We start from the raw sequence: 12,646 nt of genomic DNA, 5'->3' as shown, positions 1-12,646 counted from the left end.
CTATTTTCATCAGCTTGCCAGGGAAGGCCTCATTGAGAACATAATATTTGAAAAAGACCCAGAGAAGAAGAGACCATGAGCCAAGAAGATATCTGGAGAAAGAAGAAGAACAAAGCTCTTGACACAAGAGCAAGGCTGGTATGAAGTGCAGCAATGAGGTTAATGCGGCTGAAGCTGAGTGAGCAAAGAGGAGAGTACCAGGAGATGAGGTTAGAGAAGTAACGGTGATGCACTGGGCAGACTGGGTGAAGCTGGCAGTTCATAGTAAGGATGTAGCTTTTCTCCTGAGTTAGATAAGAAGTCATTCTGAGCAGAGCAATATCATGAATTGACTTATATTTTCACTGGATCACATTAGCTGCTGAGTGGAGAACTCATTTTAAAAGGCTTAAGACTGGAAGCAGGACAACCATTTAATAGAATATCATAATTAACAAGGGGGGAGATGATGTGGCTTGGAATAGAGTAGTAGCAGTCCACATGTAAGAAGTAGGCAGACTATGGATATATTCTGAAGGTAGAGCAAACAGGACTTGCTTACAAACTAGATATGGAATGAAAGAGAGAAGACAGTTAAGAAAGACAGCAAGGTTCTTTGCCTAAATTCTTAGAAGAATTGTGGTGCTATTAATGAGTTTGGAAGGCTGTAAGAGAAATAGGTTGGGAGATGGGAGGGAGTCCAACAGTCACTGAGATATTGAGTGGGAAGCTGAATCCCTAACAATCTTTCTATCCTTGCTTTTGTCTACTTCACACACACAAACCCAGCTGGTATTTTCAAACTTATGAAACGTTGGTTCATGTTATTAAACATATTGTGTGCTGAGCACTATATCTATATTCGTTGCGACTACAGTGGGATAAAATAACAAGGTATTAAGCAAGGTGTTTGCCTGTTTTACCAACCTGTGTTTCTTTGTACCCATTACCTCTCTCTACCACTAAGAAAATAGGATATGTTCTGCCCTCAGGATACACTATACAGACAGGATATTAATGTCAAAGATTCATTTTCTTTACTTTTGAACTTCAAAGTAGACTTTATTGATCTTTGACAAATATAATTGCTTGAGGAGAATCATGTTTAGCCAATGTCCATTGACTCATACAGGGATCCACCCTCTGTTCTCTGGGAAAGGTGCTGGGGTTAAGAGGTGGAGAACAGAGTGGAATAGAGACTGATAGAGAGCTAGATAGTAAGCAGAGAGTCATGGTCCCAAGTGACCCTGTGATTTGCCCTCTTCTAGAACTAGAACACTTGCAGGGTGAGGAGTGGATGGTGATAAAATGCCAAATAAAATTAATGGTGGTGTGTGCCTCAAACTAGACTGTAGCCTTAGGGGACCTCTAGCCTCAAGTAGAAGCCCTGTGTCCAGCATGTTGGAGAAGCAACAGCTCAGCTCAAGGTTGAGGCAGATGAGTACACAGCATCCTAGTATGGGGAAAGAGCACTACAGCAGTACCAAGTCCCCCAGAACAGCTAAGAGAAGACCATGAACTTAAGGGGCTTATGGTCAACAAGCTTGAGAGAAGCAAGGGTTTCCAGAACACGAAAAGTTGGACAAAAGTTAGACAGACACGCCTCCCACCCTGGGACTTAAATGCCCCACCAGAATGTTGGAGAAATGAAAGCAGGTCTGATCTTTAAATTGAAATTATCTTAAACTTGTATGTAACTCGTTTATAGAAAATGAATTTATCATTTACCTCAATCCATAAAGCAAACAACTAATAGAAGATTAAACCATTTGCCATTAAGAAGGCAGGAGACTGAGAATCAAAAATTAATTCAAGTTATAGAAATAAAGGAAATTATATCTCTGAAAGTCTCAAAGACCTTTTCCATTACTGTATTTAAATCTTACAATATCTATAGTAGCCCGAATAATAGCTCCAAGGATATCGGGCCCTTCTCTGGAACCTGTAAATGTTACCTGATATAGGAAAGCTTTCGTAGATGTCATCACCTTGAAAATATTGAGATGAGAAAATTGTCCAGGATTATCCTGGTGGGCCCTAAATTCAAACATAAGTATCTTTATGAGAGAGAGACAAAAAGAGATTTGACAAAGAAAAGAAAAGGGCAATGTGACCATAGAGGTGGAGACTCGAGTGTTACGGGCACAAGCCAAGGCAGCCACTAAAAGCAGGAAGAAGCAAAGAATGGATTCCTCCCTAAATCCCCTCTAAAAAGTGTGACCCTGCTAACTTCTTGATTTCAGCCTAGCAAAATCAATTCTGGACTTCACCTCCAGAACTGCTAAAGATTGCATTTCTGTTGTTTTAAGCCACCAGATTGGTCGTAATTTGTTGCAGTGGCCTTAAGAAACTAACACAATACTCAAATGAGCAAGATTGATCTCCATTTTACTGAAGAGCCAACATTCAGGACATGAATGGCAGTCATGTGTCTGGCCCCAAGTCGATGTTCTTTCTTCTGTAGAGCATTGCCTCTGCCCCCAGGCCCTCTGCTGAGTCTATTTATACCGTATTCATTCTTTCTGTATCAGCTAAAATCTCTCTCATGTTCTGCAGTTCTCATGTTTCAATTGCCTCAAATTTCTTTATTTTGAAATGTGTTCAATAAATACTTGCTAATTAAGTGAAAACAAACAACCACAGATTTAGTGGAAGGGGGAAGAAAATAATGGGAAAGATTTCCAATTATGTCAATCTTAACCCTACATGAAAGTAACACAAATCATATGAATTTGGACACATCAAAAAAGAAAATAAAACTTAAAGGGTAAAAAAACACCAAGCTCCTATGAACAAATATGACAAATGTGTAACAAAAGAAGAACTAGCATAATATATGTGATCACCAAATAAGCAGCAGTCAAATTAGGGTTTTGTTGACTACATGCAAGTAAAACTAGAAAGGAAAACTAAAGATAAGCTATGTACAGAAAATTTCAAAGAAATATAATACCAAATGTTTAAATAATGTAAGTTCTAACATTACAAAAATATGCTGGTAATCTTAAAAACTTATTTAAATAAAGCTAGCAAAAACTGGAGTATGTGAAAAGTACAAGACATATTTTCCATTCCTTCAAAGATTTCTGGTCCTATTTATTGAAAATTCAGATAACACAAGTTCTTACTTCATATACCCATCTGGTAATAGAGATAAAACTTTCTTATTAGAGAATCTGGCATCTTAAAATTATATTAAAACAGTCTTTTAAAATGTATGCATCCCCATTCCAATTCGGATGTACTGTGATATATAATCACCCAACGAAGTCTCATTACATTCAAAGGATTAATGCTACAATAATCCAAATAACCCAAAGAGGCATAACTGATGATCAGTTAATCACATCTTACAGAAAATTAGTGGTTTTTTAAAAGGCACGTATCTAACTAAATGCAGACCTTAATAGGGGAAAAGTTCAATATGAAGATACAAAATGCCTAAATGGATTACTTTGAGAGAAAAAGAAAAATGCTTAAAATAAAAGGGAAAAGTTACTAAAGACCACCTTTGTTTTGCTTAGACATAGGACATCATCACTAAGACCTAAGAAAGGGAAAAACAAAACAAAGTACTAGTCTACATGGCTTATAGTACTTTCTCTTAACTCTTCTTTAACCCTATTCTAAAACCAAGCAGATTTTAACCAATTAAGTAATCTTACTAAGTAATTTATATTTTTTAAAAATCAAAAAGAAACAAATCAATTCCATAACTAGGGGCTCTTTGCTGCAACATTTGAAAACAGTGGTATTAGAAACTATCACCCAGAATGAACTCAGACACTTTCTGAGTTATCATTTGAAAAACGACCCCAGGTAACCTTCACATAGATTCACCATGATTATCTTAAAGACTTTATATTTAAAACTTCATAAATCTACCTAAAATAATACAGTAAAATATATTGTTAAAACTTCAAAGATATATCTATTTTTTAAAACTTTTTAAATTAAAAAAAGTATATTTTAGGCATTGGAAAGTGGATTACAATGATCAATACCACTCCTTTGTAGGTAGAAAAATAAGAAAGAAACCCTCTAAAATCACTTCAACACAGCAACAAAAAAGGAGGAAAAAAGAAAGCCTCCAAAAGAGGTTTTTTTAAAAAAAATTTTTTTAAACAAAAACAAAAGTTTCATATAGCTTTAAATTTATTTTTTTTCCTCACAGATCAGTGAAGTCTTAGAGTTGTAGAATGAAATATTACTGAATAATGATAACTACATATAATTCTGTTTTCTATTAAATTTCAGAAACTTTTTCTTTAAAGAAAAAAAAAAGGAAAGAGAGAGAAGAAAGAAGTTTCTTCTGAAACTGTTGATTTAACCTCAAAGTCTTTTAAAAAACCTCAATCCTCCCAGTATGGAAAGTGTTCACCTGTGACCTTCTGTCTGGATTCCTTCACTGAATCTACTAAAAGTACGGCATGGGGCTCAAATAGAAACCTGAGTCCCTACTCTTCTCATCACTTGATAAGAGAAGAAACAAGAGTGGCTTTTACCTCTAATTCACCTAGAAAACAATTTTTTTGTATACCTTTGTTATAGGAAACTCCAGGAGACAAATGATCCTTGTACTTTCTGTCCTAGATAGAAACTACATACATTTTGCCAATCTTATTTTCAGATAAAAATGAACAGCCTCTGATCAAACAAAACAAAAACCGGAGAAGCAAAAAAATAAAACAGGGCTCAATTTCTAAAAGGTTTCTTAACCTAAGAAAACTGTTTAATACTAGCAAGATCCCCCAGAAAATTGCTACCACCAAATTCAGCTCAATAAGAGGAAAACCTTGACACTTCAGCTTGATGAGTATAAAGACCTTGTGGATCATTCTTCAAATGGAAATAGTCCTCATATTAAGTCAGATTCCATGATCACAACCTATATTCACAGAAAGCCTTATTTTTCCTCAAGAGTTTGCATATATATTATCTCAACCCAAAGAGCTTAGAAACAGCTTCCATAAATTGGAAGTTACCTAATGCATCCTTTAAGGACTCAGTAAATTTCCACTTGGGCTTGGCATGTGATTTCTTTGGCTTCTCTTGCAAATCTCTTTCTTCTATGTACGCTGTAATCCATCCTTTGAACTCTCTGTTATAAATACCGTACAGTTCAGTACAGCTTAGTTCAAAAACCATCTATGGTCCTAAATCCTGGGTTACAAAGATATTTGTATACACACAGTTCTAGCTCTCATGTAATTACTGTCTAGTTGTAATAATGTGATCATTATTATGATAGTTGCAAAGATCTTAAAATAGCGCAAAAGAAGATAGATAGGTACTTGGCCCGACTTGAAGTTTCAGGAAGACGTCTTAGCTAAATCTTTAAAAATCTCTTTAAGTTTTTAAAATTGTGTTTATGTCTTTTTTCTGATTACTAAAGTAATACATTTCCATTACAGAAAAATTGAAAAACAAAGACAGCCGATTATCACAATCCATCTTTAAACCTGTCAATCAGAAATAAACACTTAGCATTTCAGTATATTCCCTTCTTGCCTTTTTCTCTGTTCTATAAGAGTATCTACGTGTGCATTTCACACAAATTTAGAAAAACTGTTTACATATAAATATATATATATAAGCACATATACATTTCCTAATTTTGTGAAAAATATATACTTTTATTCAATCATCATTATAATCTTATATTTTCCAACAGCAGTCATCAAAGGAAGAACTCCCAAAATGGCAGCAGCATAACTTACATCCTGCTGGCATACTGTAATTTATAACAGTTCCCTCTTATTATAGCACTAGGTTTTATTTTTCTAATTGATATTGTAAATAATTCTGCTTGCATAGCCTTATACTTATTTCTTATCCAAATGTGTTTGCTTCCCACACCCACCTATCACATGTACTTGTGGGAGCATTATTCGCCAGGACACAATTCAGCACTCACTCCTAGTGCTTCTTGTACCACTTTGCTACTTTGGGGATTTGCAATTTCCTAACGAATGCAATGAGAAGGGGTGGTGCCAGCAAATATCCTGATTGTCTTAAGGAACAGTTTCTAAGCAGAAGAAGTCTGTGCCCAGGCACTGGGCATATAGAAGGGGCACATGTGCCTCCCCACCTGCTCTCAGCTAGAAAGGACAACTCTGCATCATAAGGCCGAGTACGAGATGCCTTCAATTGCTTTTCTCTCTCTTCTCTCCTTAGATTGTACTACTAAGTTAGCTGTCAGTCAGCTTGGACAGCTGAGGGCTTTCATCTTACTTTGTTTTTACAGGTATTTATAGGAAACAACTAGTGGTTATACGTTACAGACACTTTTAACTAAAATTACAAGTAAGCCTTAGAAGATGCATACTAGGGACCAGGTAAAGATGGTCAAGAAAGGACTTCCTGGGGATCTTAACGGCATGAGCAAGCAAAGCCAGGTGTAGAAATCACAGTGTATGCAGGCAAATCATAGTGTATGGTTCTCTAATATATAAACTAGAGGAAGGAGGGATGACACCCAAGTCTGGAGAGGGGAGGAGTGGTCAGTTCACGGGTGCTGCCAGTCCTGAAAAGGACATTGGACCTTCACGTAAAAGGAGAATCAGGCCTGCATGCAGATGAATAATGCTGGTATAACCTGAGGCAAGAGGAACAATTGTAAACTAAAGGAATGTCCAAGAAGAGAGATGGTAAGACTTGAACTTAGGCTATAAGGATAAGTACTGAGAAGGAAAAACCAGCTGGACCAGGAGGCAGATTTAGTGTGCTCCAACCTTAGTGTGCTACTACAACACCATGTCTCCTCAAAGATCAGGTCAGGGCTGCAGAAGTCTCCGTAGAGAAGGTCGTACAGTGCCACATATCCTGAAGGCTTCACAGGTATTTCTCCTGGTGATGAGGCTGGTAGGTCCCAAACAGCACAGAAAGAACAACTACATATCAGCTCCAGGTAAGAGAAAAAACACTTGAGCTTATTTTGTAAAAAAGGAAAAAAGTGAAGGAGCAGCTTCAAAGCAGGTGGCTTTGAAGCGTTCCCTCGCTGCCGCTGTGCACTGCTTCCTTCTTGAAGAGATCACGTGGGTAGAGCTGCGCACATTAAAACGGTATCATTAAAAGGCTCCAGTCATTCATTCTGCTTATTAAAGCCACTCCGCAATGATATCCACGATGGAAATCTCAGCTGTCCCTAGCAATGACACTAAAATACAATTAGTTCCTCTTCCCGAGGAGTCTAGAGGAATGCACTTGAGGTGTTGTGTTAATTGCCACCGCTTCATACCATGGCTTCAATTAGGAATCAAAATGGGAGCAGGACAAACATGGATCCCACTCAGTTCCAGAGGACTTAAAACTGAAGTTTCCCCTGCATCTTCCTCTTAACAATGATTATGAAAGCAGAGGACTCTCATCTGGGGAACTACACTGACATCCAGTGGCGATGAAGTAAAACACAGTAATAACAAAACCTAGCTTATTATATCATGAGAGAAGGAGAAATATTTGTTGATAGGCTGATATTTTAAACTTGATGTCTATAAAAATGTGTGTACAACTAGAAGGCATAATAACATGATCCAAAATCAGGCAAATCAGTGATTCACAACAAAATCAGGATTTTTAGCTGCCTTCAATGATTTATTCCACCTGTCAAAATTCTCAGCAGTTTTTATTAATAATTATAGGCAGAGGATATGAAATACTGATATTGTATTCAAGGTTCCAGATAGCACATTACTGTTTAGGTTGTATATAAGTTCAAGAACAAGTCATTTCCATTGTGATCCTCCTGCTTAGCCAAAACAAATAGCTGGCTCTGTTATAAAGTAAGCCAGGTTGCATCAGTTTGATCCCAATAACTTCAATACGACTTTGTTAAGAAGAGTTATCTGAAAATGTTCTGGAGGGTTCGAAATTTAAATTTATAGTATGTATGAGAAATAGAGATGGAAAGTGAAACAGAAAAACCAACCACAGAATCTCATGAATATCTGAGGAGAAACCAACGTGCTTCCATGGAAAATATATACATTTTAGAATCTGACATGACTTAGATTTGTGCAATGTTTGACTCTGAGCAAGGTGTTTCACCACTGAGTCATTGCATTACTGTATGTGAAGATATTGAGAGCATCTATCAAGATTAACGTAAAACCTCTCACTTGGTGCCTTGTAAATATAAGATAGACGTTAATAGTGGCTATCACACATATGCATTCATATTAAAAATAAAAAGATTTAAGTGTCCTTTGTCATAGGAAATATCACACTGAAAAGACTCTAGATTCCACGAAACTACCATATTTTGAATGTCAAGTACTCCTCTTCTGACTTTAGTAATTTGGAGTACTAAATTTGGAGTAATTTGGATCAGAAGCAATAATAGTAGCACATCTACTAACAACATAGAAAGTTTCTAAAACTTTTCCAAGCTTATCTTGGACATTATAGTGAAACTAAAGTGCAGAAAAACCCCCAACTGTCATCTACCCCGTAAGTCCAAGTATTCTTGTCTATAAGGCTATGGGATCTCGCAAACACTAAACCTCATAAATGTGCAGACTATGACGTGAAGAAGGTACAACAGGGCATTTACAACTAGCAGGAATGAGAAATGGGCAAGGATCAATCCAGGAAGCCACAAGTGGTTTGATGTAAAAGAAAAACGAAGTTGCTTAGCTCCCAAAGGTCAAAACTTACATTTTGGCCTTCTTAGTATTATACTTTAGTATTATACCTTAGCATTATACAAACTAAATCAGATCATACTGCTCTCTGACTCAAAGACCTCCAGTTACTTTTCTTCTCCACTCAGTGTGAGGATCAAGTCCCCTCCATGGCCTATAAGACCCTCCATGAGGTGGCTCTGCTGCAGTTCAGTGAAGCCCCCTCCTGTTCCTTACACCTTACTGACTCCGAACACACAGGCCTCTTGGCCACCTCCTGAACAAAAGCACAGTGCCTCATCCGGGCCTTTCTATGTAATGTTCCTTCTGACTAGAACAATGTTTTACTTAACTACAAGGCCTGCTGCTGTTGGCTTCAGGTCTCTACTCAAGTGCCTGTGTCAGGGAGGCCTTCCCTGGTCCCTCTACTTAAAGTATATCTGCCTCTCACTGCCCCCACCCCCCAAAACTCTGTCCTTCTTCCCTGCCTTTTCTCCCCAGTGCTTATCATCACCTAAAGGACTATAAATTTTAGTCATTCGTCTTTCTCTCTCCACTAGGATGCAAATTCGTAAGGGCAGTGCTTCTTTTCTATTTTGTTCATATGGTTGCCTCAGGAATCCACACACAAAATAGGTTTGGTAAAAAATAGTCAATAAATATTTGCTAAACTGTTTGAGGAAAGCAACAGGGGAAGGCAGGGAGAGTTCCTAGATTTTGTGAAGTTTATAAAATGATTAAAAAAAAAAACCTAAAAATACTCAGGATGTACTTTTTAGTGTACACACACACAAAGAAGGTAGTCTACAAAAGTGAATACATACAATATATAATCAGAGATTATGTTAAAATAAACTAATAAACATCATCTCAATATTATAAAATTATGAATAATATTATTTACTTCTTGACATCTTTATTTCTGGGTTATTTACAATGAGCTTAATTGTTTTCATACTAAAAGTATTTTTTTAAATAATAGGTACCAATCCCTCTCTTTTAGAATTCTATTCACTGAAAATTCATTTATGTTAGTCAAAAAGAGGTCAAGAGTATCTCTTGAAAAATATATAGAGCTGACCTGCTGGTCACCACAGTTTTTGCAAATAGATTGTCATTGGTTCTTTATATCAATAGCATTCATAAAAGATTTACAAGTGAAGATATCAGTGGTTCATTCTATTGACAAGAGTAGCTATACTTATATAACCCATTTAAAGGAAGGAAATCCCCTCTAATTGTTTTTGTTCATTTTAAGATGCAAATGGAGAAAAATTTACTTAATACCATTATTAGATTGAATAAATACTACAAGAGTATATAAACTTGCAGACACACAAATATTAAATGTATGTAAATAAACATATTGGTTTTATATCACATGCTGAGGAAGACCAATAGTGGCTATTCTGTTATTGTTAGATAAAGAAATGGAAGCTAGTAATTCAATTACATGTTAGCATTTGGGTAGCATTAGTGACTGCAATTCTCCTGCTGTTTTAAAGAAATAATCTGAGTAAAAACAAAAAAGAACATAGAAAAGCTCTAGAACTAAATTTCTTTCTCATAAGCTTTGGGTCTGATGCATGGCTGATGAAGCCATGAGAGAATTTTCTCACACATTTGATTTTGCTTTAGTAGTTTACAGAAAATACCGAAAATAATGAAGAAATTTATTTCTATTTGATGTCTAAAAGTTTGATTTAGTATGTAGCTCAAACTAATTCTCAATGTTCCATCTTTAGCCTCTACATTAAAACCCTTGTGTATTTTATTCTTTAATATAACTTGTAGTAGTTTCAATAAAAACTGCTGTTTGATTTAGGGTAGATTTTTATTACTGAACTTCAAGGTATTTGTTAAAGATACATTATACTGACTATAACGATAACAAAAAAAATGTTTTAAAATCTCTTCAAAAGAAAAATTTAAGGGTATAAAATAGGTAATTATATATTATGCTAATTAAGAGCTATGTTCTGATAAGCATAAGTGAAACAGTTTAGAATATGGCAGGAATCTATTGAGAATTAGCACTGTATTTCTAGGAGGTGAATTATTATGAACAGAAGTTAAATTAGTCACAAATGGCAATGAAGAAAGCATAGAGAGAGCTTTTTCGTCTCTAGGAAGGTGAGACAGTAAGTCACATTGGTCAGTACAGCATACCTTTAGAATTCAGGTTTTCTAACTCAGTTGCCAAGATCAGCTGATACATTATAGCTCATCAACTATCAACTAAGGGTGAGGAAAAATGGACTGGAGTTCAAATCACTGTGGAGGCTGTCAAACTATAAACTTCTTTTTCACAGGTATCATTCTGTCTTCTCCCTGAGGTTCTCACATATTCTGGCACAACAGTCCTCAAATTAGAAGTACTGAAACACTTTCTGAAGAGTTCATGAATTGCGGGTAGTTTTAAATAAGCCACTTTCCAGAATCTTTTAAAAATGGATCCTCCTAAGAACACATCTTTTCTGCCAATGTCATCTTTATTCCCTTTCATAAAACAAAGGCAAATCTCTTATCTGAACTGAACTTTACTTTGGCTATTGCTCTGAGGTGTAAACCATCTATGCATCAAACAAAGGGAACATTTTATATATTGCTAGCTAGCTTTGTAAGAAAGTGAATGACATGACTATTCTCAATTCTTTACACAAATTGAAAAAAAGAATTCGGCTGCCACTGATAAATTATTTAAAATAACTGATGATTTATTATGAAAAGTTCTTTGACATATGATGCAAAGGCGTTTATGGTAGGCTAAATAACAACTACCAAAACATATCCACATCTTAATTCCTATAACCTGTGAATGTTACCTTTTTCAGCAAAAAATAAAAAAAATAAAATAAAATAAGACTTTGCTTGGCCTTTTGCACCATGCTTCTCTTTCTCGGGCCCACTTTCATGTCTGGAAATGTACTTTCCCTTCTAACAAAACTTTTCCTTTCTACTGTGAAAAAAAAAAAAAAAAAAGACTGCAGATATGATTGAGTTGAGGATCTTGAAATGAGAAGATTATCCTGGATTATCTGGGTTAGCCCTATATGCTACTGTTCTTATAAAAGAGAGGCAGAGGCAGATTTGACACAGACAGAAGAGGAGAATGCAGCATAAACATGGAGGTAGAGATATAAGTGATGCAGCCACTAGCCAAAGATGGGCACCTGCCACCAGAGCTGGAAGAAGGAATGGATTCTGTCCAAGAGCCCCTGGAGGAAATGCATTCCTGATGAGACCTTCATTTCAACCCAAAAACCAGTGATACTGATTTCAGACTATGGCTTCCAGAACTATGAGAGAATAAATATTTGGCTGTTTTAAGCCACCCAGTTTGTGGTAATTTATTACAACAGCCACAGGAAACTAATACAGAATTCAAAGAACTGATAGCATTGCTATAACTCCTTTCTCATCTACTTATTACGGGACATGGTTTTCAACACTAATATCTGTAAAATATAAGAAAAGGGAGATAAAATTGTTGCCAATCCTGTCTCGCCCTAGTAGAAGAATGACACTCCCTTATTACCTACTAAAAGATACAGAAAAAAAAATAAATAATAATCAAAACTCTCTACAGTTCATAATACAGAGATAAATTTCAAATTAAAAAAAATGCTTTTAAAGATGTTACTCTTTATGTTTATGAGTAAAAAAATATGAAGGAGTTACTTATTTCTTCAAGAAAAATTTAGGGTATATGATCTCATAAAGAGAAACACCATCGTGGATACTCCTTATGTCTGCCCTACACGCAATTCAAAAAATAGTCCAAATGACAGCTTATTTTATTAAATTATAAAAAGAGTTCATTGTGCTACTAAAAATTATCATAAAATTTAGCTTTCCATCAATTTGCACTCTATGTTCTAGCTCCAAAATTCCCATAAATTATTATTTAAACAAAGAGGGGTGGTAAATGTGTAATATTTCTATCCTGATTTCCATTGTGTTCTATTATTTTTATCCTCAACCACCAATGAAAAAAACAAAAAGAATAAAGAAAAGACCTGTTCACAATTTTTTTCTAACTC

General features: G+C 35.7%; 1 protein-coding gene across 3 annotated transcripts in view; it reads right to left on the bottom strand.

The window, feature by feature from the left end:
* Positions 1 to 12,646, bottom strand: part of GRB14 (growth factor receptor bound protein 14) — a 112,643-nt gene that overhangs the window by 31,317 nt on the left and 68,680 nt on the right. The gene's annotated exons all lie outside the window — the stretch shown is intronic.

Source organism: Rousettus aegyptiacus, unplaced genomic scaffold (genome assembly GCF_014176215.1).
Source record: "Rousettus aegyptiacus isolate mRouAeg1 unplaced genomic scaffold, mRouAeg1.p scaffold_m13_p_2, whole genome shotgun sequence".
Lineage (NCBI taxonomy): Eukaryota > Metazoa > Chordata > Mammalia > Chiroptera > Pteropodidae > Rousettus > Rousettus aegyptiacus.
The sequence above is the reverse complement of the archived record's forward strand: the minus strand, read 5'-3'. Positions and strand labels throughout refer to the sequence as shown.